Source organism: Aegilops tauschii, chromosome 1, assembly GCF_002575655.3.
Source record: "Aegilops tauschii subsp. strangulata cultivar AL8/78 chromosome 1, Aet v6.0, whole genome shotgun sequence".
NCBI lineage: Eukaryota > Viridiplantae > Streptophyta > Magnoliopsida > Poales > Poaceae > Aegilops > Aegilops tauschii.
Window position 1 is genome coordinate 470158424 of NC_053035.3, and position 26381 is coordinate 470184804.

Consider the following 26381-nt stretch of genomic DNA (forward strand, 5'->3'; position numbering starts at 1 on the left):
TTTGTTTTGTTTTTTTGGCTTTTCCGCGACTCATATATGATATACTAGTACTTTTGTGAGATCGGGTGATCTGTTCATGTGCTCAGTCCGGCAGAATATGTATGTGTATTTTTTTTTTGCAGAAGGCAGAGTATGTATGTTGGGGAAGAACAAATAGTAATAAATAAAATGACTGATTCTAAAAAAAAAGAACCGAGTAAGATTTCAGTTTGGTATTTTTTTTCTTTTTAACGAGGCAAAAGATTTTCTATTTTCATTTTTTTGTGCATCGCCATTTTCATTATTTAAGATAGAAGGTATAGAGATCACTACACCACGACACTGCATCCCCAATAGACTGTTGGTCCGGAAAGGACCATGCCAAGCCCAACAGATTGTTGGTCGGGAAAAGTGCCCCATAGCCAACAAGCGATCGATCGACAAAGATATGTCAGTCGGGAAAGGCTTTTCCCGTCTGGACTTTCCCCAACAGACAAGATCGGTCGGCATTAGTTTTTCCCAACCGACTGTCTATGATGGGAAGCTGTTTTTCAAACGAACCTGACTGTCGGGGATGTAGTGTTGTGGTGTAGTGGGTTTAGGCCAAAGGCCGACATTGCAACAATCACTCTTGCGGTACAATATTACTCAGGTGCTTCGCTCCCACGAGGCTCCAAAGCGAGGCCTCCTCTTTCATTGTAGCAACGGTGACTCCAACCGGGACAGCGGTATTGCTGAAGATCCACGCATTTCTCTACTTCCATTGCTTCCAGGAGATAAGCAACATCAGCTAAGCAAGCGGCCTACGTCATTGGGCTTTCTTTGAGCGCAGTGTGGTTCCACCATTCCTTTACAGAGGTCGCAGCCCCCCATGGGATGGACGTCACGAAGACCAAGACAATCTTTGATCATACCCCAGACTCAAACCATGTATTTGCATTGGAAGAGGAGGTGAGCCGCCGTCCCTTGGACCTGCCTACAAATGGGTCAAAGGTTACAGTTTGTCCACCCACAACGTTGAAGCCTGTTAACGGTCCAAATCTTATTTAGTACCGCAAGCCACGTGAAAAATTTGCATTTTGGTGGCGCCCAACTCTTCCAGACAACCAGAATCATGCTCGAGTAGGATGGCCTAAGAACTGACCTTTGTAGGTGGACTTAGCGGAGTAATTTCCATTATTAGAGAGTTTCCAGTAGATAGCATCAGGTGTGTGGGCATCCAGGTGGACCTGGGTGAGTCTTTCCCATAAGGAGACCTCGGAGAGGTGATCCATGGAGAAATGCCCCGGAGAATGTCCACTTGGGAAATCCAGTAGTTGTTGTGCTGTGCCTTTTGAACTGAACATTTTTTCTTCTTCGATAAGGCATATAACTTTGGAGCAAGATCCTTGGGTCTCACACCATCTAGCCAAGGCGAGATCCAGAACATGGCCAACATCCCATTTTCGAGTTGTATACCTTAGTTGTTGTGACGAAAAAATCTCGATCCTTGGTGTCACAAGGGGTACCCAATTCCACCCAAGGCTTATCTGGATTTTCCCATTCGAACCAGAACCAACGAATACGTAGGGCAGTGGCAAACTTGTCCAGATTGAGAATTCCGAGTCCTCCATTAAGGTTGAACTTACAAACTTGCTCCCAATTTATCTTGCATTTTCCACTAGAAACATTGTCACAACCGGCCGAAAGGAAAGCACGCCTAAGGGAATCAATCATCTTCTTCACCTCCACTGGCAAACCAAAGACTTGCATGTAGTATATGGCAATCGCCGTGTGGACCATCTTGACCAAAATAAAAGGCCCGCTGAGGTGACATGCTTCCGAATCCAGGGGAGCTGGCTCGCGCTTTTGCCTTCCGCAGCAAGCTGGTGGCACCTGAGGCACCCTGTATTCATATCAAATACAAATTACAGACAGGATTTGGCAATCCTTAACATATAAATTCCCTAGATATGCAAGCCTAGGCTAGTGATCTCCTGTTCATGTATGTAGTGCACTAGAAGAAACCATTTCTTGTCTCAGAGGATAATTATCTCTATAAGAAGTAGATGCACAATTGTGAGCCTGTACAGTAAATTCCATAGGAATATGGAAGACCTGAGCTTGAATGTTGGCTGTTGCAGCAAAGTAATTTAGAAGCTGGATTCTAACTTGCCAATGCCCAGGCACTTGAAGAAGGTTCCTTGAGGCCGTTGCCCAAGGTAGTATCAGATTGTCCACTAGGAAAGTAATTTGGTTATTAGCGATGCGAGAAGCAATTTCCACAGCAACCTGTACAGCTGTAGCCTTAGCACGTAATGGAGATTCTACACTCCTGCCTGTTGTAGAGATTAAGATAATTGTTTCTTCTTCATTCTCGCCAGTATGAATGTAAATTCATATTCCTATTTTCCTTGAGTTGTTTCTGGAGTCAGTAGTGTTCTTCCATGCAGCGTCAATATAAACCTTGCAACCTATAATCCAATCATCTATTTTTAAAGAAGGCCCCTTCTTTTGTTTCAGCTGATAAACTGGCAATACATGCATAGGAAACTAAATCTTGGCTCTTATTATTGCCTGCATAGCTGGGCATACCTACATAGGGGAGTTGGAATTTCTTGCCAAACATGGACGTTTCACCATGGCTTGTTGGACCATGCATAGTTAATGATTTAAATTTGTGCACTAGCACATGCAAGCAACGATAGAAAATCATGAGCTGGCAAACGAAAAACCGCATCCCACCATATAGTGAAACACGTATGGGCAACGAGGATCAGTCGATAGTAAGTGGACAAAGATACACCATTCATTTTTTTGACTGTGTGTTTCCAAGACTACCGAAAGGAAACAAAAACATAATTAGCTAAATGAACTTTGTGCGGACCATAAATATCACGCGAACGGCAGGCACCTACAAATCCAAAATACCTGTCTTTCTCTGGCTCATTTGCCAGAGAGAAGAAAAGCGAGAGAACTCAGAGACTTGAGTGTTCTTTTACGCTCACAGACTGAGAGTTGTCAGGATTATATTTGTGTCGATGTGGGGTCCTCTGACTGAAGATACACACAGGTATTTATAGAATCACCGAGCTTGTTATTTATGGTACATATTTAATTCGTACTTATCAAAATAAAATCTACATTTACTCACATCTCCACTATTACACTGTTAAATGAATGTCTGCTATTGTCGTTTGGTAGTACTGCTGATTGGTTTTCTCGAAAAAAGTGGAAAATCTGTGTCACACTTAATAGGTGCATTGCTAATGTGCGTGTCACACATAGAGGTGCACTAAACATGTTTTCAAGTTTTAATTTTTGTTTTCCTCTTTATTGTTTCTTCATATTCTTCAAATGTTGCATACGAGATTTTATTTTGAAAGAAACAATTGAATATACGCAATCGTGTCACACATAAGAGTGTATCTTTGGAAAAAAATAAGGAACAAATATATGAATGACATTAAATTTTATGTTCACAAAGAATGTATGTCGGTTAATTACGGTAAATATATAAATGCAATATATCCTTTTATCTTAATGCCTTCATGTTGATTTTTGCTCGAGATGTGCGTCAGCAGGGTCGTGACGAGCATCTGAAGGTAACTTTGCTTTGCAAAGGAGAGGAGAACAATCAACATGCACTCACGATTTTGTTGCGCAATTCACAATTATAAAAAATGGGTAGGGCTGTATCTTGCAAATGAATGATGTGGATTTCAATTGTTACGCTATATTTGTTTGTTACCTTTTACATTGTAAGTTTATAAAATTAAAATGAAAATATTATTGGAATTCTTCTTTTGTAGAACTGTGCATCACAGGGGCATGTTACATTTGTCATCACTACTCGTCGGTTTCCATCTTTAATCAGGTGGCTACCGTTCTTATTTTTTGACCAACTAGGAAGGGGTTCTCTTCGGGTGAGATAGGGTTACTTTGTGCAATTTTGCTCGTGTTAACGTGTAGAGCATGTAATTAGAGTATACGATTGCAGAAGTATGTGAAACATGAACACACGAATACAGATTGGTGATGGTCTGTTAATGGCATGACCTCCTTCGTGATGGGGGCTGATAAAACCATTGGATAGCCTTTGGGTTGACATATGAAGGTTACCTAGTTGAAAAGTGCCTCATAGCAATTCCAGATATTTTTCCCATACATTTTGTTTTAATCACCTTCTGAAAATGGTGCTTGTGAGATTTGCTTTTGAAAAAAAAAATCATTGGCAATATGCTTTCTTGGCAAGTGTTTGCGCAAGTGTGTCACGCGCAAGGGTGTATCTTTGGAAGATCTTTAAGGAATGAATAAGTGACTCAAAATAGATTGGAAAATATCTGACGTGCATACGGTTATCACGTGCGATGCCCAACTTTTTTTTGGACAACTGGTGGCACCTGAGGCACCCTGTATTTATATCAAATACAAGTTACAGATAGGATTTGGCAATCCTTAACATATGAATTCCCGAGATTTGCAAGCCTCGGATAGTGATCTCCTGTTGATGTATCTTGTGCACTAGAAGAAACCATTTCTTAGCTTAGAGGATAGTTATCTCTATAAGAAGTAGATGCACAACTGTGAGCTTGTACAATAAGTTCCCTAGGAATATTGAAGACCCGAGCTTGAATGTTGGCTGTTGCAGGAAAGTAATTTGGAAGCTGGCTTCTAATTTGCCAATGCCCAGCCACTTGAAGAAGGTTCCTTGATGCCGGTGCCCGAGCTAGTATCAGATTGTCCACTAGAAAAGTAATTTGGTTATTAGCGATGCGGTAAGAAATTTCTGCAGCAACCTGTACAACTGTAGCCTTAGCACGTAATGGAGATTCTACACTCTTGCCAGTTGTAGAGATTAAGGTAACTGTTTCTTCCTCATTCTCGCTAGTCTGAATGTAAATTCCTATTCCTATTTTCCTTGAGTTGTTTCTGGAGTCAGTAGTATTCGTCCATGCAGTGTCAGTATAAACCTTGCAACCTATAATCCGATCATCTATTTTGAAAGAAGATCCCATCTTTTGTTTGTATGCAGATTCTGCCCTTTCTTCCTCCATCGTTTCAGCTGGTGCACAATCTTGGCTCTTTATTCTTGCCTGCACAGCTGGGCATACCTACATAGGGGAGTTGGAATTTCTGGCCAAATATGGACGCTTCTGCATGGCTTGTTGGTCCATGCATAGTTAATGATTTAAATTTGTGCACCAGCCCATGCAAGCAGCGATAGAAAATCATGAGACGGCAAATGAAAAACCCCATCCCACCATGTAGTGAAACGCGTATGGGCAACAAGGACCATTAATTCGATAGTAAGTGGACAAAGATACACCATTCATTTTTAGGGACTGTGTTTCCAAGACTGCTGAAAAGGAAACAAAGATATAATTTGCGAAATGAACTTTACGCAGACCATAAATATCACGCGAACGGCAGGAACCTACAAATCCAAAATACCTGCCTTTCTCTGGCTCATTTGCAAGAGAGAAGAAAAGCGAGAGAACTCAGAGACTTGAGTGTTCTTTTACGCTCAGAGACTGAGAGTTGTCAGGATTATATCTGTGCCAATGTGGGGTGCTCTGACTGAAGATACACACAGGTACTTACAGAATCGCCGAGCATGTTATTTATGGTACATATTTAAATCGTATTATCAAAATAAAATATACATTTACTCACATCACCAGTATTAAACTGTTAAAAAACTCTGCTATTGTCGTTTGGTAGTACTGCTCATTGGTTTTGTCGAAAAAAGTGGAAAATGTGTGTCACACTTAATAGGTGCATTGCTAATGTGCGTGTCACACATAGAGGTGCACTAAGAATGTTTTCAAGTTTTTATTTTTGTATTTCTCCTTATTGTTTCTTCATACTCTTAAAAAATGGAATGTACGCAATCGTGTCACACATAAGAGTGTATCCTTGGAAAAAATTGAAGGAACAAATATATGAATGACACTAAAGTTTATATTCACAAAGAATGTATGTCGGTTAATTACGGTAAATATATAAATTGAACATATCCTTTTATCTTAATGCCTTCATGTTCATTTTTGCTCGAGATGTGCGTCAGCAGGGTCGTGACGAGCATCTGAAGGTAACTTTCCTTTGCAAAGGAGAGGAGAACAGCCAACATGCACTCACGATTTTGTTGCACAATTCAAAATTATAAAAAATTGGTAGGGCTGTATCTTGCAAATGAATGATGTGGATTTCAATTATCTTGCTATATTGGTCTGTTACCTTTTATATCGTAAGTTTATAAAATTAAAATGAAAAAATATTCGAATTCTTCCTTTGTAGAACCATGCAGCGATAGAAAATCATGAGCCGGCAAACAAAAAACCGCATCCCACCATGTAGTGAAACACCTATGGGCAATGAGGACTAGTCGATGGTAAGTGGACAAAGATACACCATTCATTTTTTTGGACCGTGTGTTTCTAAGACTACTGAAAGGAAACAAAAACATAATTAGCTAAATGAACTTTGCGCAGACAATAAATATCACACGAACGGCGGGAACCTACAAATCGAAAATATCTATCTATCTCTGGCTCATTAGCGAGAGAGAAGAAAAGCGGTAGAACTCAGAGACTTGAGTGTTCTTTTACGCTCAGAAACTAAGAGTTGTCGGGATTATATCTGTGCCGATGTGGGGTGTTCTAACTGAAGATACACAAAGGTATATATAGAATTGCCGAGCATGTTATTTATGGTACATATTTAATTCATACTTATCAAAATAAAATCTACATTTACTCACATCTCCACCATTACATTGTTAAAAAAATGTCTGCTATTGTCGTTTGGTAGTACTGCTCATTGGTTTTCTCGAAAAAGTGGAAAATGTGTGTCACACTTTATAGGTGCATTGCTAATGTGTGTGTCACACATAGAGGTGCACTAAATTTTTTTTCAAGTTTTTATTTTTGTTTTCCTCTTTATTGTTTCTTCATATTCTTAAAATGTTGCACATGAGATTTTATTTAGAAAGAAGCAATTGAATATACACAATCGTGTCACACATAAGAGTGTATCTTTAGAAAAAATGAAAGGAACAAATGTATGAATGACAGTAAATTTTATGTTCACAAAGAATGTATGTCGGTTAATTACGGTAAATATATAACTTCAACAAATCCTTTTATATTAATGCCTTCATGTTGATTTTTATGGAGATGTGCGTCAGGAGGGTCGTGACAAGCATCTGAGGGTAACTTTCCTTTGCAAAGGTAGAGGAGAACAACCAACATGCACTCACGATTTTGTTGCGCAATTCACAATTATAAAAAATTGGGAGGGTTGTATCTTGCAAATGAATGATGGATTTCAATTGTTGCGCTATATTTGTCTGTTACCTTTAATACCGTAAGTTCATAAAATTAAAATTAAAATATTATTGGAATTCTTCTTTTGTAGAACCGTGCATCACACGGGCATGTTACATGTGTCATCACTGCTCGTCGGTTTCCATCTTTAATCCGATGGCTACTGTTCTTATTTTTTGACCAACTAGGAAGGGGTTCTCTTCAGATAGAGATAGGGTTACTTTGTGCAATTGTGCTCGTGTTAACGTGTAAGGCGTGTAATTAGAGTATACGTTTGCAAAAGTATGTGAAACATGAACACACGAATATAGATTGGTGAGGGTCTGTTAGTGGCATGACCTCCTTTGTGATGGGGGCTGATAAATCCATGGGAGGGCCTTTGGGTTGCCATATGACGGTTGCCTAGTTGAAAAGCGCCTCATAATGATCCCAGATTTTTTCCCATACATTTTGTTTCTTTCATCTTCTGATAATTGTGCCTGTCAGATTTGCTTTTTGAAAATAGATCATTGGCAATACGCTTTCTTGGCAAGTGTTTGCACAATCGTGTCACACGCAAGTGTGTATCTTTGAAAGATCTTTAAGGAATGAATAAGTGTGTCAAAATAGATAGGAAAATATCTGACATGCATACGGTTATCATCACGTGCGATGCACAACTTTTTTTTTGGACAACTGGTGGCACCTGAGGCGCCTTGTATTGATATCAAACACAAGTTACACATAGGATTTGGCAATCCTTAACATATAAATTCCCTAGGTTTGAATGCCTAGGATAGTGATCTCCTGTTCATGTATGTTGTGCACTAGAAGAAACCATTACTTGGCTCAGAGGATAGTTATCTCTATAAGAAGTAGATGCACAATTGTGAGCCTGTATAGTAAGTTCCCTAGGAATATGGAAGACCTGAGCTTGAATGTTGGCTGTTGCAGCAAAGTAATTTGGAAGCTGGCTTCTGTTGGGGAACGTAGCATGCAATTTCAAAAAATTTCCTAGGATCACGCAAGATCTATCTAGGAGATGCATAGCAACGATAGGGGGAGAGTGTGTCCACGTACCCTCGTAGACCGAAAGCGGAAGCGTTAGGTAACGCGGTTGATGTAGTCGAACGTCTTCACGATCCAACCGATCTAGTACCGAACGTACGTCACCTCCGAGTTGAGCACACGTTTAGCTCGATGACGTCCCTCGAACTCCTTATCCAGCAAAGTGTCGAGGGAGAGTTTCTTCAGCACGACGGCGTGGTGACGGTGATGGTGATGTGATCTGCGCAGGGCTTCGCCTAAGCACTACGACGCTATGACCGGAGGAGTAAACCGTGGAGGGGGGCACTGCACACGGCTAAGAGAATAACTACTGTGCTTTGGGGTGCTCCCTGCCCCCGTATATAAAGGAGGAGGGGAGGAGGCCGCCGGCCTAGAGGGGGCGCGCCATGGGGGGAAAGCGAATAGGACTCCAAGTCCTATTCGGCCCCCTTCCTTTCTCACGGAGGGGGAAAGGGGAAGGGAGAGGGAAGAGGAGAAGGAAAGGGGGGCGCACCCCCTCCCCTAGTCCAATTTGGACTCCCAATGGGAGGGGGCACGGCCACCCCTTGTGGGCTGCCTCCCCTCTCCCTATGGCCCATGAAGGCCCATTACTTCCCTCGGGGGGTTCCGGTAACCCCTCGGTTCTCCGAAATATACCTGAACCATTTCGAAACCATTCCGGTGTCCGAATATCATCGTCTAATATATCGATCTTGGAACCATTTCTGACACGCATCGTCACCTCGTCCTTAGCCAATCTTCGTTTAATCCGTAGCCCCTATTTCGAGTTGCAAATATGAGCAACAGAACCAATATCAAATACCCAGGCGCTACTACGAGCATTAGTAAGGTACACATCAATAACATGTATATCAAATATACCTTTCACTTTGCCATCTTTCTTATCCGCCAAATACTGGGGGCAGTTCCGCTTCCAGTGACCAGTCCCTTTGCTGTAGAAGCACTCAGTCACTACAGGAATCAGCTAGTTTGCCGTCTGGCGAGTACAGATAGCAAAGAGCAAAATACAGGCGGCAAAGAGTTTGCCGTCAGCTGGGACGGCAAAGAGGATGCCGGCAAAGGCTGCTTTGCCGTCAGCATTTAGTCGGGCAGACGGCAAAGTCTTTGCCGTCTGCCAATCACTACTTTGCCGTCATTCAAAGGCTGCCACAGATGGCAAAGAATATGGTCTTTGCAGTTAGTCAAACTTCGTCTTTGCCATCAGCATCAAACATCACAGACGGCAAACAATCTTTTTTGTTTTTTTAATGAACAAATTGTCCAAGTGCAGAGTCGATGGGGAGCGAACACCACAGTATAAACATTTGCTGTTCCAAGAATGATTGGATTTTACAACACAAACTACTATATTTACACAGTACACATCATCAGATCCAAAACAAAACTATATTTCACAAGCCAACTAGCAGCCACGCCTCTCTCCCTTCTTCCTTTCTCCATAGACAGGAGCAAACTGACGCCACCATGGACGGCGGAGCTCAAGTCTTGGGCCGCCTCGCCGGTGCTCGCCACTCTCGTCGGCACTGGATCCGGTCGCGGACCATGGATCCATCCGACCCCACCCTTCGATGCGATGAGGGCCGTCGCAGCCGCCGCTCCTCGAGGAGGGAGGTGGTGCGACGTCGAAGGATGGGGCAGGGTCGGTGCCGGCGGGCGAGGCTGTGGCCGGGGCCGGCGGGAGAGGCGGTGGACGGGGCCGGCGGGAGAGGCGGTGGCCCGGGCCGCTGGGCGAGGTGGTGGATGGGGCCGGGGTGACGGGTGGCGGGGCTGCCGTGGATGAGGCGGAGGCCGGCAGGGGCGAAGGCGGAAGGGGCCGCCGCCGGCGGGTGAGATGGTGGCCGGGGCCAGGGGTCGGCGGCGCCAGGGTGACAGGGGATGGGGGTGCTGGCCGGGGATGGGGCGAAGCGGGAAGGGCCGGCGCCGGCGGGTGAGGTGGTGGCAGGCGAGATCTGCATCGCAAGCGATACGAGAGAGATGGGAGTGCGGTCTCGAGCTGGATGGGATAAGGGAGAGAGAGAGAGAGTGGGTTGGGGGCATGGGGCACGTGGGGGGTTGAGCGCGTGGGGGTGAATGTGTTTTGCGGTTGTGGATGTGTGCGGGAGATCGTGCCACCTCCTCATGGATCCGTGTGCTGTGTTTCCTCTTTGCCGTCTTCAATTTTTTTACAGACGGCAAAGACGCATATTTTGCCGTCTGTAGCGAAAAAGCAGATGGCAAAGTTCTTTGCCGTCTGTATTTTTTCTACAGACGGGAAAGAGCTCACTTTACCGTCTGTAAAAAAAATGCAGACGGCAAAGACTCTTTGCCGGCTACTTTTTTCTGTACAGACGGCAAAGTCTGCCTTTCTTTGCCGTCAAACGATGTCGGTAAAATTTGTCTTTGCCGTCTGCCCCGACGAAATGCTGACGACAAAGATCAGTACTGACGGCAAATCTCCTGTTTCCTGTAGTGAGTTTCAGGCTTAGGTCCAGACTTGGGCTTCTTCCCTTGAGCAGCAGCTTGCTATTCTTCTTGAAGTTCCCCTTCTTCTCTTTTCCCTTTTTCTTGAAACTAGTGGTCTTGTTAACCATCAACACTTGATGCTCCTTCTTGATTTCTACATCCACAGCCTTTAGCATTGCGAAGAGCTTGGGAATTATCTTATTCATCCCTTGCATATTATAGTTCATCACAAAGCCTTTATAGCTTGGTGGCAGTGATTGAAGAACTTTGTCAATGACACTATCATCCGCAAGATTAACACCCAGCTGAGTCAAGTGATTATGATATCCAGACATTCTGAGTATGTGTTCACTGACAGAACTATTCTCCTCCATCTTGCGGCCATAGAACTTGTTGGAGACTTCATATCTCTCAACTCGGGCATTTTCTTGAAATATTAACTTCAACTCCTGGAACATTTCATATGCTCCATGATGTTCAAAACGTCTTTGAAGTCCCGATTCTAAGCCGTAAAGCATGGCACACTGAACTATCGAGTAGTCATCAGATTTAGCTTGCCAGACGTTCATAACGTCCGGAGTTGCTCCTGCAGCAGGCCTTGCACCTAGCGGTGCATCAAGGACGTAATTCTTCTGTGCAACAATGAGAATAATCCTCAAGTTATGGACCCAGTCCGTGTAGTTGCTACCATCATTTTTCAACTTGGCTTTCTCTAGGAACGCATTAAATTCAAGGGATTGGTAACACGGGCCATTGATCTACAACATAGATATGCAAAAACTATCAGGACTAAGTTCATGATAAATTTAAGTTCAATTAATCATATTACTTAAGAACTCCCACTTAGATAGACATCCCTCTAGTCATCTAAATGATCACGTGATCCATATCAACTAAACCATGTCTGATCATCACGTGAAATGTAGTAGTTTTCAATGGTGAACATCTCTATGTTGATCATATCTACTATATGATTCATGTTCGACCTTTTGATCTCAGTGTTCCGAGGCCATGTCTGTACATGCTAGGCTCGTCAAGTTTAACCCGAGTATTCTGCACGTGCAAAACTATCTTGCACCCGTTGTATGTGAACGTAGAGCTTATCACACTCGATCATCACATGGTGTCTCGGCACGACGAACTACCGCAACGGTGCATACTCAGGGAGAACACTTATACCTTGAAATTTAGTGAGGGATCATCTTATAATGCTACCGCCATACTAAGCAAAATAAGATGCAAAAAAAAGATAAACATCACATGCAATCAAAATATGTGACATGATATGGCCATCATCATCTTGTGCCTTTGATCTCCATCTCCAAAGCACCGTCATGATCTCCATCGTCACCGGCTTGACAGCTTGATCTCCATCGTAGCGTCGTTGTCGTCTTGCCAACTATTGCTTCTACGACTATCGTTAATGCATAGTGATAAAGTAAAGCAATTACATGGCGATTGCATTTCATACAATAAAGCGACAACCATAAGGCTCCTGCCAGTTGCCGATAACTTTTACAAAACATGACCAACTCATACAATAACTTATATCATATCATGTCTTGACCATACCACATCACAACATGCCCTGCAAAAACAAGTTAGACATCCTCTACTTTGTTGTTGCAAGTTTTACGTGGCTGCTACGGGCTTCTAGCAAGAACCGTTCTTACCTATGCATCAAAACCACATTGATTTTTCGTCAAGTGTGTTGTTTTAACCTTCAACAAGGACCGACCGCAGCAAATTCTATTCAACTAAAGTTGGAGAAATAGACACCCGCCAGCCACCTTTATGCAAAGCAAGTTGCATGTCTGTCGGTGGAACCGGTCTCATGAACGTGGTCATGTAAGGTTGGTCCGGGCGCTTCATCCAACAATACCGCCAAATCAAAATAAGACGTTGGTGGTAAGCAGTATGACTATGACCGCCCACAACTCTTTGTGTTCTAGTCATGCATATCATCTACGCATAAACTTGGCTCGGATGCCACTGTTGGGGAACGTAGCATGCAATTTAAAATTTTTTCCTACGATCACGCAAGATCTATCTAGGAGATGCATAGCAACGAGAGGGGGAGAGTGTGTCCATGTACGCTCGTAGACTGAAAGCGGAAGCGTTAGGTTAACGCGGTTGATGTAGTCGAATGTCTTCATGATCCAACCGATCTAGTACCGAACGTACGGCACCTCCGAGTTCAACACACGTTCAGCTCGATGATGTCCCTCGAACTCTTGATCCAGCAAAGTGTTGAGGGAGAGTTTCGTTAGCACGACGGCGTGGTGACGATGATGGTGATGTGATCCGCGTAGGGCTTTGCCTAAGCACTACGAAGCTATGACCGGAGGAGTAAACTGTGGAGGGGGGCACCGCACACGGCTAAGAGAATAACTGTTGTGCTTTGGGGTGCCTCCTGCCCCCCGTATATAAAGGAGGAGGGGAGGAGGCCGCCAGCCTAGAGGGGGTGTGCCATGGGGGGAAACTGAATAGGACTCCAAGTTCTATTCGGCCCCCTTCCTTTCTTATGGAGGGTGAAAGGGGAAGGGAGAGGGAAGAGGAGAAGGAAAGGGGGGGGGGGGCTCCCCCTCCCCTAGTCCAATTCAGACTCCCCATGGGAGGAGGGCGCGGCCACCCCTTGTGGGCTGCCTCCCCTCTCCCCTATGGCCCATGAAGGACCATTACTTCCCCTGGGGGTTCCGGTAACCCATCGGTTCGCTGAAATGTACCCAAACCATTCCAGTGTCCGAATATCATCGTCCAATATATCAATCTTTACCTCTCGACCATTTTGAGACTCCTCGTCATGTCCGTGATCTCATTCGGGCTCCGAACAATCTTCGTTCACCAAAACACATAACTCATAATAAAAATCATCAGCGAACGTTAAGCGTGCGGACCCTACGGGTTCGAGAACTATGTAGACATGACCGAGACATATCTCCGATCAATAACCAACAACGGAACCTGGATGCTCATATTGGTTCCTACATATTCTACGAAGATCTTTATCGGTCAAACAGTAATGACAACATACGTCATTCCCTTTGTCATCGGTATGTTACTTGCCCGAGATTCGATCGTCGGTATCCTCATACCTAGTTCAATCTTGTTACTGGCAAGTCTCTTTACTCACTCCGTAATGCATCATCCCATAACTAACTCATTAGTCACATTGCTTGCAAGGCTTATTGTGATGTGCATTACCGAGAGGGCCCAGAGATACCTCTCCGATACTCGGAGTAACAAATCCTAATCTCGATCTATGACAACCCAACAAACACCTTCGGAGACACCTGTAGAGCATCTTTATAATCACCCAGTTACGTTGTGGCATTTGATAGCACACAAGGTGTTCCTCTGGTATTCGGGAGTTGCATAATCTCCTAGTAAAAGGAATATGTATAAGTCATGAAGAAAGCAATAAAAATAAAACTTAACGATCATTATGCTAAGCTAACGGGTGGGTCTTGTCCATCACATCATTCTCCTAACGATTGATCCCGTTCATCAAATGACAACACATGTCTATGGTCAGGAAACTTAACCATCTTTGATTAACGAGCTAGTCAAGTAGAGGCATACTAGGGACACATTGTTTTGTCTATGTATTCACACAGGTATCAAGTTTCCTGTTAATACAATTCTAGCATGAATAATAAACATTTATCATGATATAAGGAAATATAAATAACAACTTTATTATTGCCTCTAGGGCATATTTCCTTCAGCTTCTAATTCGCCAATGCCCAGGCACTTGACGAAGGTTCCTTGATGCCGGTGCCCGAGCTAGTATCAGATAGTCCACTAGAAAAGTAATTTGGTTATTAGCAATGCGATAAGCAATTTCCGCAGCAACCTGTACAGCTGTAGCCTTAGCACGTAATGGAGATTTTACAATGTTGCCAGTTGTAGAGATTAAGATACCTGTTTCTTCTTGCTCCTCGCCAGTCTAAATGTAAAATCCTATTCCTATTTTCCTTGAGTTAGTTTCGGAGTCAGTAGTGTTCTTCCATGCATCGTCTGTATAAACCTTGCAACCTATAATCCAACCATCTGTTCTTAAAGAAGATCCCTTCTTTTGTTTGTATGCTGATTCTGCCCCTGCTTCCTGCATCGTTTCAGCTGATGAACTGACAATACATGCATAGGAACCTAAATCTTGGCGGTTTATTGTTGCCTACATAGTTGGGCATACCTACATAGGGGAGCTGGACTTTCTTGCCAAATATGGACGCTTCGCCATGACTTGTTGGACCATGCATAGTTAATGATTTAAATTTGTGCACTAGCCCATGAAAGCAACAATAGAAAATCATGAGTCGATAAACAAAAAACCGCATCCCACCATGTAGTGAAACACGTATGGGCAACGAGGACCAGTCGATCGTAAGTGGACAAAGATACACTAGTATAAAAAAGGGCTTTTACCCCGGTTGGTAAGGGCCTTTTGTCCCGGTTTTCGAACCGGGACTAAAGGGTCGTTACTAAAGCCCTAACCCTTTAGTCCCGGTTCTTACACGAACCGGGACAGAAGGTCCTCCACGTGGCTGCTGCTGCCAGCCCAGGCAGGGGGGCCTTTGGTCCCGGTTGGTGACACCAACCGGGACCAATAGGCATCCACGCGTCAGCATTTCAGGGGCTGGGGTTTTTGTTTTTTTTGAAAGGGGGGGGGGGGGTTGGGGGTTTTGGGGGGTTAATTTAGGTGTTTCATATATTGTGTTAGCTAGCTAATTAATAGAGAGAAGTATCCTCTCTTATCTCTGTGCTTGGTCGACGCTACGTACTATATACGTATGGAGAGGACTAGACACGCTAGCTAGTAAGCAAATGAAGGAAACAGAAGATCGTCATGAACATATGCATACAGAGAGAAGTGATATCAACCACCTCTCCTTCTCCGAGAGATTGGTCGAACAACAAGTTCTCGTATATCTATCTGACACTACTGGCTACATATATACAATAATTATCTCTTACAATATAATCTCCTAATTAAATTGTAAGAACACAGGGTCCACATATTATTCTCCGTTTTCAGCGATCACGTGGTCAAGGAAGAATGCCGCCAATTCCTCTTGAATTGCTCGCATACGATCTGGTGCTAGGAGTTCATCCCGCATCCGAAAGATCTAATTTGAAGAAGGGGGTCAATACATATATATATATATATATATATGAATAAATGAAACTCGACACAAATGATGGTAATAAAATAAAATTGTGAATATTATTGCTTACGCACTTCATATTGTTCGTCAGCGTAGCCCCGCTCACAGGTCGTGTGGCGGATAGACTCGCAAACGTAGTATCCACAGAAATCATTCCCTTGTTCCTGCCACAACCACTTTACAAGAAATAGAGGTCAATCTAACTGATAAGCAAGCATGCTAAATGGTATTGATGAAACTAGCGCTTGAATCACTAGGAGATGTGCGGAACATGCTACTATAGTACTTACTTTCGGGTGTCTAAATTGCAGCTTCTTCGGCAGTCCCGGAGCTTTTGTGGTGAATTTTCTCCAAACCCTGCCAGACAAAGAAAACAATTACTTGATATCAGGAAATGAACAAAGTTGCTGATATGGTGGATAATGATCGATTTAACTTACTTCTCGAGCATTTGAGTCATGTCCGCATAGTCCTGGGGATCTTTTCGTCTCGAGTCTAAGACGGTTACTACTCCCTGCTCAAGCTTAATCTCTAGGAGAATATAGTGGAAGCTGCACATGCATGCATAAGTCATCAATTACATTACCATAACCTGGACTAATAAGGGAAACCGAATATGCACAAGACAGTAACACTCACTTGAAGTTGTAAGGAAAGAGTATTATATCTTTGTTTTGATTTAATACCAACGATCGTAGCAAGTTGGCCTCGGCTTGTTTGGCATGTTTTTCAACCATATATGCATCTATGAGATTTGTGTTAATGAACCCAATATCACCGATTTGTCTTTTCTTCAATTCGGTGATCTTCAATCTGCATAATATAGTGAGGATAATTATACATACATGCAATGAAAGAGCTGACCTATATAGAGAGACTTAATGACAGAAGTAGTACTACTTACAGACAGTAGCAAGTGATCGTTGATTTATCGAGGGCCTTTTGATTGAAAAACTGGAAGAACTCCTCAAATGGAACATTCAGCAGTTCAATTCCAATGAGGTCATGCTCCGGTTTAACTCTCAGCGTCAAAGTATTCATCCCATCAGACTCTCTGCAGGTTTTCATGTACCAATCATGTAATCTTCGCATCATCGTTGTTAGAGATCTTTCATCTTTGACGAGAGGCTTTCCGTAATGGTATTTGTGTTCGTCCACCTCCATGATTTCATAATGTACATCGTCGGGCAGGTAATCTCCAAGATTGCTATAACCGGCCACCATCCTCGGATCATTAGCGACGATGTCGCTATACACCTTGAGCGGGGGGCACGATTGGTTCGCTTGTTCGCCGAGCTGGGCAATTTTTTTCCCAGCTCGTCGTTCTTTTAACCTTTGATCACTGACAGTACTTCCCGACCGCTCCGCTTCGGCAAATGTCTTTGCAATAATGCGCTCATAGTTGCCTTTCGGCGGAGACTTTGGTGGTTTTGTCAGGGCAGCCAGAGTGCGCTTCGCTTTCACCGGATCTACCTTCTCCTCCGGAGGTGGATGTTTCTTTGCTTTCACCCCTTCAAAGAAGTTCGTCACTTCGGCTCGCACGATCTTCCTGGTTTCCTCCTCGGTCCTCTCGTATGGTAACTTCTCTGGAGTCTTCAGAGAAGGACCTAATCTATATTGCCTCCCGCCTATGGCAGCTGTACTGCTAGACGCCGGCAGAGCAGATGGAGCAGCTGCGGCTGTCTTCTTTCCTTGCTTACGAGGCGGAGGAGAAGGACTACGATGCGCCGGAGCAGCCGGAGCGGCAGCGGGTCTCTTCCGCCCTTGCTGACGAGGTGGAGAAGGAGGAGACTGGCTGCTCTGGGACGCCGGCGCAGGCGGAGAAGGAGGCAGAGTGCCGCCACGCGCCGGAGAAGGAGGCTGAGTGCCCTGATCACTCGCCGGAGGAGGAGGCGGAGTGCCGTCACGCGCCGCAGAAGGAGGCTGAGTGCCCTGATCACTCGCCGGAGGAGGAGGCGGCGGAGTGCCCTTACTCGCCGGAGGCGTCCAGTTCGGAAGGTTAATGAGCTCCTTCCGCCATAGGCACGGAGTCTTCAGAGCTAAACCCAGCCGAGTCTCCCCTTCACCGGTAGGGTGGTCAAGCTGGAGGTCCTAAAATCCCTCCGTTATTTCATCCACCATCACCCTAGCATATCCTTCTGGAATCGGCCGGCAGTGGTAGGTTGCGCCGGGCTCAGGAGGTAAAACAGAGCCAACAGCCGCCTGGACTTTGAAGTTCTGCCATTGCGCCATAAGGTGGCAATGTTGAGACTCCGTGATAGCATCCACGGGGTAGCTAGCAGGAGCCGTCAAGACATGCTCCGGTTGAAGAAGTTCGGTGGAAGCCACGCTGCTTCTCCGCTGAGATGGCGGGGTAGCTTCGGGGGTAGTTTCGGCATGTCGATTGCCGTCTCGTTCCTCTAGCGCTTGAACCCTTTCGTGCAGCTTCTGAATTTGGGTCTGCTCCATTTTTTCCTCCTCTCCTGGCTTTTGTAACCGCTTGCGTCCGGAAAACCAGCCTTCCACGGAACGGAGCCTAGCGTGCCTCGTGTCCGTCCAGGGTGCTCAGGATTCCCGAGGGCCATTGTGAGCTCGTCATTCTCTCTGTCTGGAACGAACGTCCCTTCCTGCGCTGCATCGATATATTGCTGAATCTTCTTGACTGGTATTCTCAAAAGCTCGTTCGTCCAAACGCACCTCCCTGATAGAGGGTCCTATTTTCCGCCAGCCCTGAAGAACCAAGTCCCGCAATGGTCTGGCTAGTTCATTGTCTGTGGTTCGATCCCTTTTTCAAGCAGATCATTCTCAGCCTTGGCCCACTTAGGCCGGGCTTTGAGGTAGTCACCTGACCCCGTGCGATGGTGAAGCTTCTTCTACGCAGCATTCTTCTTGTTTGTCGCTGACATCTTCTTACTCTTTTCCGATGTCTTGTGGGCCACAAATGCGGGCCAGTGATCTCTGATCTTCTCATACCGGCCGATGAATTCTGGTGTCTCTTCTTTGTCGAGAAACGTTTTCAGCTCATTCTTCCACCTCCTGAATAGGTCTGCCATCTTCTTAAGAGCATGAGACTTGATTAATTGCTCTTTAACTGGCTTCTCTGGATCCTCCTCTGGCGGTAGGGTGAAATTTGCCTTCAGCTCAGTCCAAAGATCATCTTTCTGCATATCATTGACATAAGACACCTCAGGGTCTTCCTTCTTAGGCTTATACCATTGGTGGATGCTGATCGGGATCTTGTCCCTAACAAGAACCCCGCACTGAGCAGCAAATGCTTCCTTTGTCCGGATGGGTTCAATCGGTTGGTCGTCGCGCGCGATTGCTGTGATCTCAAACCTTTCATCCGAGCGCAACTTTCTCTTCGGGCCTCGTCTCTTTACCGAAGTTGTGCTTGATCCGGAGGGCTAGAAAAAAGAAGAAAGATGAGAGTTAATTAATATGTGTACATACCAAAACAATGAATGCATCAATTAGCTAGTCAGCACAGGCTTAACTAATATATTTACCTGGCCGGAATTTGTTCGGTCACCGGAGCCGTCACCACGGGCTCCTTCTTGCACCAACATTGGGTCACCGGAGCCATCATAATCATGTCTTTCCTCCTCCACTCTTCGATCACCATAGCCTGCTTCTTCACCCTGTTCTTCCAGACCATCATTGTCGTTAAGATACGACAAGATATCACCTCCGGCTAAGATTATGTCCCCCAACACCTCTTCTGCTTGCTCGTCTCGTCCGTGCTCCATTGTTTCTGCAAATATTACAACATGGCAATTATTACACAAACATGACAACAGGTGGATATATTAGTGCAAACGTAGACCTAGCTTATTCCTGGTTTGGGGTGGCCTCGGCAACGCTTTAAGGGTAGGGGCGCGGCGGGAGGGGGTAGGAGACCGACATCGTTTTTTTCTATGGTTTGGGTGTCCTTGAGAGTTTTGGTCGAGCGAGAGGGCCCGGGGGTGCTCCCGTGGTATAAGTTATCACGGTCGAAGTTATCCGAGAGGGGTTTATCCGGGAGGGGGACGCAACTGGAGATGAAAACTGAAACTTTCCACAAGTGTTTGTTATATAGTCCGACGTCCCCACCTCATGTCGAAGTTATTGGGGAGGGCCTGGGTAGATCGACAACGACGACGCTCTTTTTCTAGGGTTTGGGTGGCCTCGATAGTTGGTCGGGCAAGCGGACCGCCTCTCTCTCATGCATGTCCGACGTCCCCCCTCATGTTAAAGTTATCGGGGAGGGGGTAAATTTTAAAGAAAAAATAATCTATATATCACAATATCAATATTTTCTATATACATACATCCATACATACATACATACACATACATATACATCTACATTAATTATATATATATGAACAAAAAAATACTAATTCTATGAACATAAAAAGGTCTATGAACAAAAAAACATCACACCAATATTTTCATCCATCCATATATACATACATACATACATATATATATATATATATACATCTACATTATATATGAACAAAAAAATACATAAACTTTACTAATAAAAAAAGACAGCGGGCCGGGGCGGCGGCAGCTCAAAGCGTGGGTGGCAACGGCGACGGCGACGACGGGGGCGGGGCAGGGCGCGGGCTCTGGGGCGGTGACGTACGGCGACGACGACGGCGGTGGCGGGGCAGGGGCGCGGGCTCGGGAGCGGCGACGACAACGGCGGGGGCGGGGCAGGGCGCAGGCTCGAGGGCGGTGACGGCGACGATGACGGCGGGGGCGGGGCAGGGCGCGGGCTCGGTGACGGCGACGACGACGGCGGTGGCGGGGCAGGGGTGCGGGCTCGGGGGCGGTGACGTCGACAGCGACGGCGGGGCCGGGGCAGGGCGCGGGCTCGGCGACGGCGCGGCGGAGGGGCCGGGGCACGGGCGCGGGCTCGGCGATGGCGACGGAGGGGGCGGGGCAGGGGCGCGGGCTCAGGGGCGGGGCGGCGACGGCGTCGGGGCAGCCTGGCGGCGTCGATGTGCTCGGCGTCGTCGGGGCAAATTGCAGATGAACTCTGAAAAATTTACTAAGTGTTTGCTTATATAGCAAAGCCATTGGTCCCGGTTCGTGACACCAACCGGGACCAATGCCCCCTTTAGTCCCGGTTGGTGCCACCAACCGGGACCAAAGGCCGCCGCTGAAAAGAGGCCTTTGGTCCCGGTTGGTGGCACCAACCGTGACTAAAGGGGGGGCATTGGTCCCGGTTGGTGCCACTAACCGGTACCCATGCCCACCTTTAGTCCCGGTTGGTGCCACCAACCGGGACCAAAGGACATGTGCTGCCCGCGTCGCGGCCAAAGTTTAGTCCCACCTCGCTAGTTGAGAGAGCTCGAGAGTGGTTTATAAGCGCTGCTGCGCCCACCCTCTCGAGCTCCTCTCAACTGCAGGCTTTTGGGCCTAACCATACACTATGTGCCTGTGGGGCCTACTGGGCCACGTGCGGGCCTGAATCCTGGCCCATGGTTGGGTTTCTAGTCGTATTCAGGCCGTGGTGGCCCAGTAGATGGCACTTTTTTTTCTTTGTTGCTTTATTTATTTTGTTTTGTTTCTACTTACAACAAAATACTTACTGTTGCTATTTTTATTTATTTTATTAAAGTTTATTTTTTAATTCTTTTTGCTTTTAGGTCACAAAAATTATAAACTTTCTGTTAGTGCCATTAGTTTTCAAATTTGAATAGTTTAAATTTGAATTCTTTGAAATTTGTGTGAATCACTAGTTTGTGATTAACTTTACTATAAAAATAGATTTTGGAGTGATTCTTTTTCCTGCTATTTAATATTACTGTGTTTTATGATTCTATTCAAAAACAGATTTTGTTATTTTAGTTTCTATCAAAAAAATCTTTATGATAATGCTTTTTGCTATTAAAGTTTCTAACAAAAACATTCTTTATGAAAATTCCTTTTCGTTTGGAGTTTTATAAAATCTTTTTAGTTGATTCTTTTGGCTATTGAAGAATATTATAGTTTTGTTTTAGTTGATCATAACAGCATATTTTAATTGATTATTTTTAGTTCATTCTTTTTGCTATTTCTTCATGAGCTATAAATGACCCTTAAATTGAAAAGCACTACAAATGAACTCTGAAAAGGTTGAAAGTTGGCATGGTATCATCATTTCACCCACATAGCATGTGCTAAAAAGTTGAGAGGGTTACGGCAAAAACTGGATGCACTCCGTGTACAAAATGGACAATCTCTTCCGAAGTATCAGTGTTTCGAATGAAAACTCATCAGTTACAAAGGGATTTCATTTTTTTGAACTTATTTGAACTCCAGACTTTTTGTGTGTTCAAAATGCACCATTCAAAGCCACATCATCATTTTCAACCCTTTCTGACTTCATTTGTTATTTTTCATGCATTTACTGATTTTCATGAGCTATAAATGACCCTTAAATTGAAAAGCACTACAAATGAACTCTGAAAAGGTTGAAAGTTGGCATGGTATCATCATTTCATCCACATAGCATGTGCTAAAAAGTTGAGAGGGTTACGGCAAAAACTGGATGCACTCCGTGTACAAAATGGACAATCTCTTCCGAAGTATCAGGGTTTCGAATGAAAACTCATCAGTTACAAAGGGATTTCATTTTTTTGAACTTATTTGAACTCCAGACTTTTTGTGTGTTCAAAATGTACCATTGAAAGCCACATCATCAATTTTCAACCCTTTCTGACTTCATTTGTTATTTTTCATGCATTTACTAATTTTCATGAGCTTTATGACCGTGAAATTGAAAAGCACTACAAATGAACTCTGAAAAGGTTGAAAGTTGGCATGGTGTCATCATTTCACCCACATAGCATGTGCTAAAAAGTTGAGAGGGTTACGGCAAAAACTGGATGCACTCCGTGTACAAAATGGACAATCTCTTCCGATGTATTAGTGTTTCGAACGAAAACTCATCAGTTACAAAGGGATTTCATTTTTTTGAACTTATTTGAACTCCAGACTTTTTGTGTGTTCAAAATGCACCATTCAAAGCCACATCATCATTTTTCAACCCTTTCTGACTTCATTTGTTATTTTTCATGCATTTACTGATTTTCATGAGCTATAAATGACCCTTAAATTGAAAAGCACTACAAATGAACTCTGAAAAGGTTGAAAGTTGGCATGGTATCATCATTTCACCCACATAGCATGTGCTAAAAAGTTGAGAGGGTTACGGCAAAAACTGGATGCACTCCGTGTACAAAATGGAGAATCTCTTCCGAAGTATCAGGGTTTCGAACGAAAACTCATCAGTTACAAAGGGATTTCATTTTTTTGAACTTATTTGAACTCCAGACTTTTTGTGTGTTCAAAATGCACCATTGAAAGCCACATCATCAATTTTCAACCCTTTCTGACTTCATTTGTTATTTTTCATGCATTTACTAATTTTCATGAGCTTTATGACCGTGAAATTGAAAAGCACTACAAATGAACTCTGAAAAGGTTGAAAGTTGGCATGGTGTCATCATTTCACCCACATAGCATGTGCTAAAAAGTTGAGAGGGTTACGGCAAAAACTGGATGCACTTCATGTACAAAATGGACAATCTCTTTCGAAGTATCAGGATTTCGGACGAAAACTCATCTGTTACAACAGGCATTTCAAATGAACTACAAAAAGGTTGAAAGTTGGCATGGTATCATCATAATAGTTGTGGAGAGAAAGTCTTCACTTTTTCTTCGCTTGTGTCCTTTGCTTATTGCGCCGTAACCATGGATAATCTTCATCGTTTATCAGGATGCTTGGATCAGCCTTGACTTTGAAGGGAGGAATTTCATGAAACTTTTCATAATCTTCAGACATGTCTGTCTTGCCCTCCACTCCCACGATGTCCCTTTTTCCTGAAAGAACTATGTGGCACTTTGGCTCATCGTATGATGTATTCGCTTCCTTATCTTTTCTTTTTCTCGGTCTGGTAGACATGTCCTTCACATAGATAACCTGTGCCACATCATTGGCTAGGACGAACGGTTCGTCAGTGTACCCAAGATTGTTCAGATCCACTGTTGTCATTCCGTACTGTGGGTCTACCTATACCCCGCCTCCTGACAGATTGACCCATTTGCACTTAAACAAAGGGACCTTAAAATCATGTCCGTAGTCAAGTTCCCATATGTCCACTATGTAACCATAATATGTGTCCTTTCCCCTCTCGGTTACTGCATCAAAGCGGACACCGCTGTTTTGGTTGGTGCTCTTTTGATCTTGGGCGATCGTGTAAAATGTATTCCCATTTATCTCGTATCATTTGTAAGTCAATACAGTCAAAGATGGTCCCCTGGACAACGAGTACAGCTCATCACAAACAGTGTTGTCACCTCTGAGACGTGTTTCCAACCAACTGCTGAAAGTCCTGATGTGTTCACATGTAATCCAGTCGTCGCACTGCTCCGGGTGTTTGGAGCACAGACTGTTCTTGTGTTCATCGACATACGGGGTCACCAAGGTAGAGTTCTGTAGAACTATGTAGTGTGCTTGAGACCAAGAATATCCGTCCCCCTGCATATTATTGAGTCCCCTCCAAGCGTGCCTTTTCCAGTCAGTCTCCCCTCATACCGCGATTTAGGGAGACCTATCTTCTTAAGGCCAGGAATGAAGTCAACACAAAACCCAATGACATCCTCTGTTTGATGGCCCATGGAGATGCTTCCTTCTGGCCTAGCGCGGTTACGGACATATTTCTTTAGGACTCCCATGAACCTCTCAAAGGGGAACATATTGTGTAGAAATACGGGCCCCAGAATGACAATCTCGTCGACTAGATGAACTAGGACGTGCGTCATGATATTGAAGAAGGATGGTGGGAACACCAGCTCGAAACTGACAAGACATTGCGCCACATCACTCCTTAGCCTTGGTATGATTTCTGGATCGATCACCTTCTGAGAGATTGCATTGAGGAATGCACATAGCTTCACAATGGCTAATCGGACGTTTTCCGGTAGAAGCCCCCTCAATGCAACCGGAAGCAGTTGCGTCATAATCACGTGGCAGTCATGAGACTTTAGGTTCTGGAACTTTTTCTCTTGCATATTTATTATTCCCTTTATATTCGATGAGAAGCCAGTCGGGACCTTCATACTGAGCAGGCATTCAAAGAAGATTTCCTTCTCTTCTTTCGTAAGAGCGTAGCTGGCAGGACCTTCATACTGCTTCGGAGGCATGCCGTCTTTTTGTGCAAACGTTGCAGGTCCTCCCGTGCCTCAGGTGTATCTTTTGTCTTCCCATACACGCCCAAGAAGCCTAGCAGGTTCACGCAAAGGTTCTTCGTCACGTGCATCACGTCGATTGAAGAGCGGACCTCTAGCTCTTTCCAGTAGGGTAGGTCCCAAAATATAGATTTCTTCTTCCACATGGGTGCGTGTCCCTCAGCGTCATTCGGAACAGCTAGTCCGCCGGGACCCTTTCCAAAGATTACGTGTAAATCATTGACCATAGCAAGTACGTGATCACCGGTACGCATGGCGGGCTTTTTCCGGTGATCTGCCTCGCCTTTGAAATGCTTGCCTTTCTTTCGACATTGATGGTTGGTCGGAAGAAATCGACGATGGCCCAGGTACACATTCTTCCTGCATTTGTCCAGGTATATACTTTCAGTGTCATCTAAACAGTGCGTGCATGCGTGGTATCCCTTGTTTGTCTGTCATGAAAGGTTACTGAGAGCGGGCCAATAATTGATGGTTACAAACAGCAACGCGTGCAGGTTAAATTCCTCCTGTTTGTGCTCATCCCACGTATGTACACCGTTTCCATTCCACAGCTGTAAAAGTTCTTCAACTAATGGCCTTAGGTACACATCAATGTCGTTGCCGGGTTGCTTAGGGCCTTGGATGAGAACTGGCATCATAATGAACTTCCGCTTCATGCACATCCAAGGAGGAAGGTTATACATACATAGAGTCACGGGCCAGGTGCTGTGATTACTGCTCTGCTCCCCGAAAGGATTAATGCCATCCGCGCTTAAACCAAACCATACGTTCCTTGGGTCAGCTGCAAACTCAGCCCAGTACTTTCTCTCGATTTTTCTCCACTGCGACCCGTCAGCGGGTGCTCTCAACTTCCCGTCTTTCTTACGGTCCTCACTGTGCCATCGCATCAACTTGGCATGCTCTTCGTTTCTGAACAGACGTTTCAACCGTGGTATTATAGGAGCATACCACATCACCTTCGCAGGAACCCTCTTCCTGGGGGGCTCGCCGTCAACATCACCAGGGTCATCTCGTCTGATCTTATACCGCAATGCACCGCATACCGGGCATGCGTTCAGATCCTTGTACGCACCGCGGTAGAGGATGCAGTCATTAGGGCATGCATGTATCTTCTGCACCTCCAATCCTAGAGGGCATACGACCTTCTTTGCTGCGTATGTACTGTCGGGCATTTCGTTATCCTTTGGAAGCTTCTTCCTCAATATTTTCAATAGCTTCTCAAATCCTTTGTTAG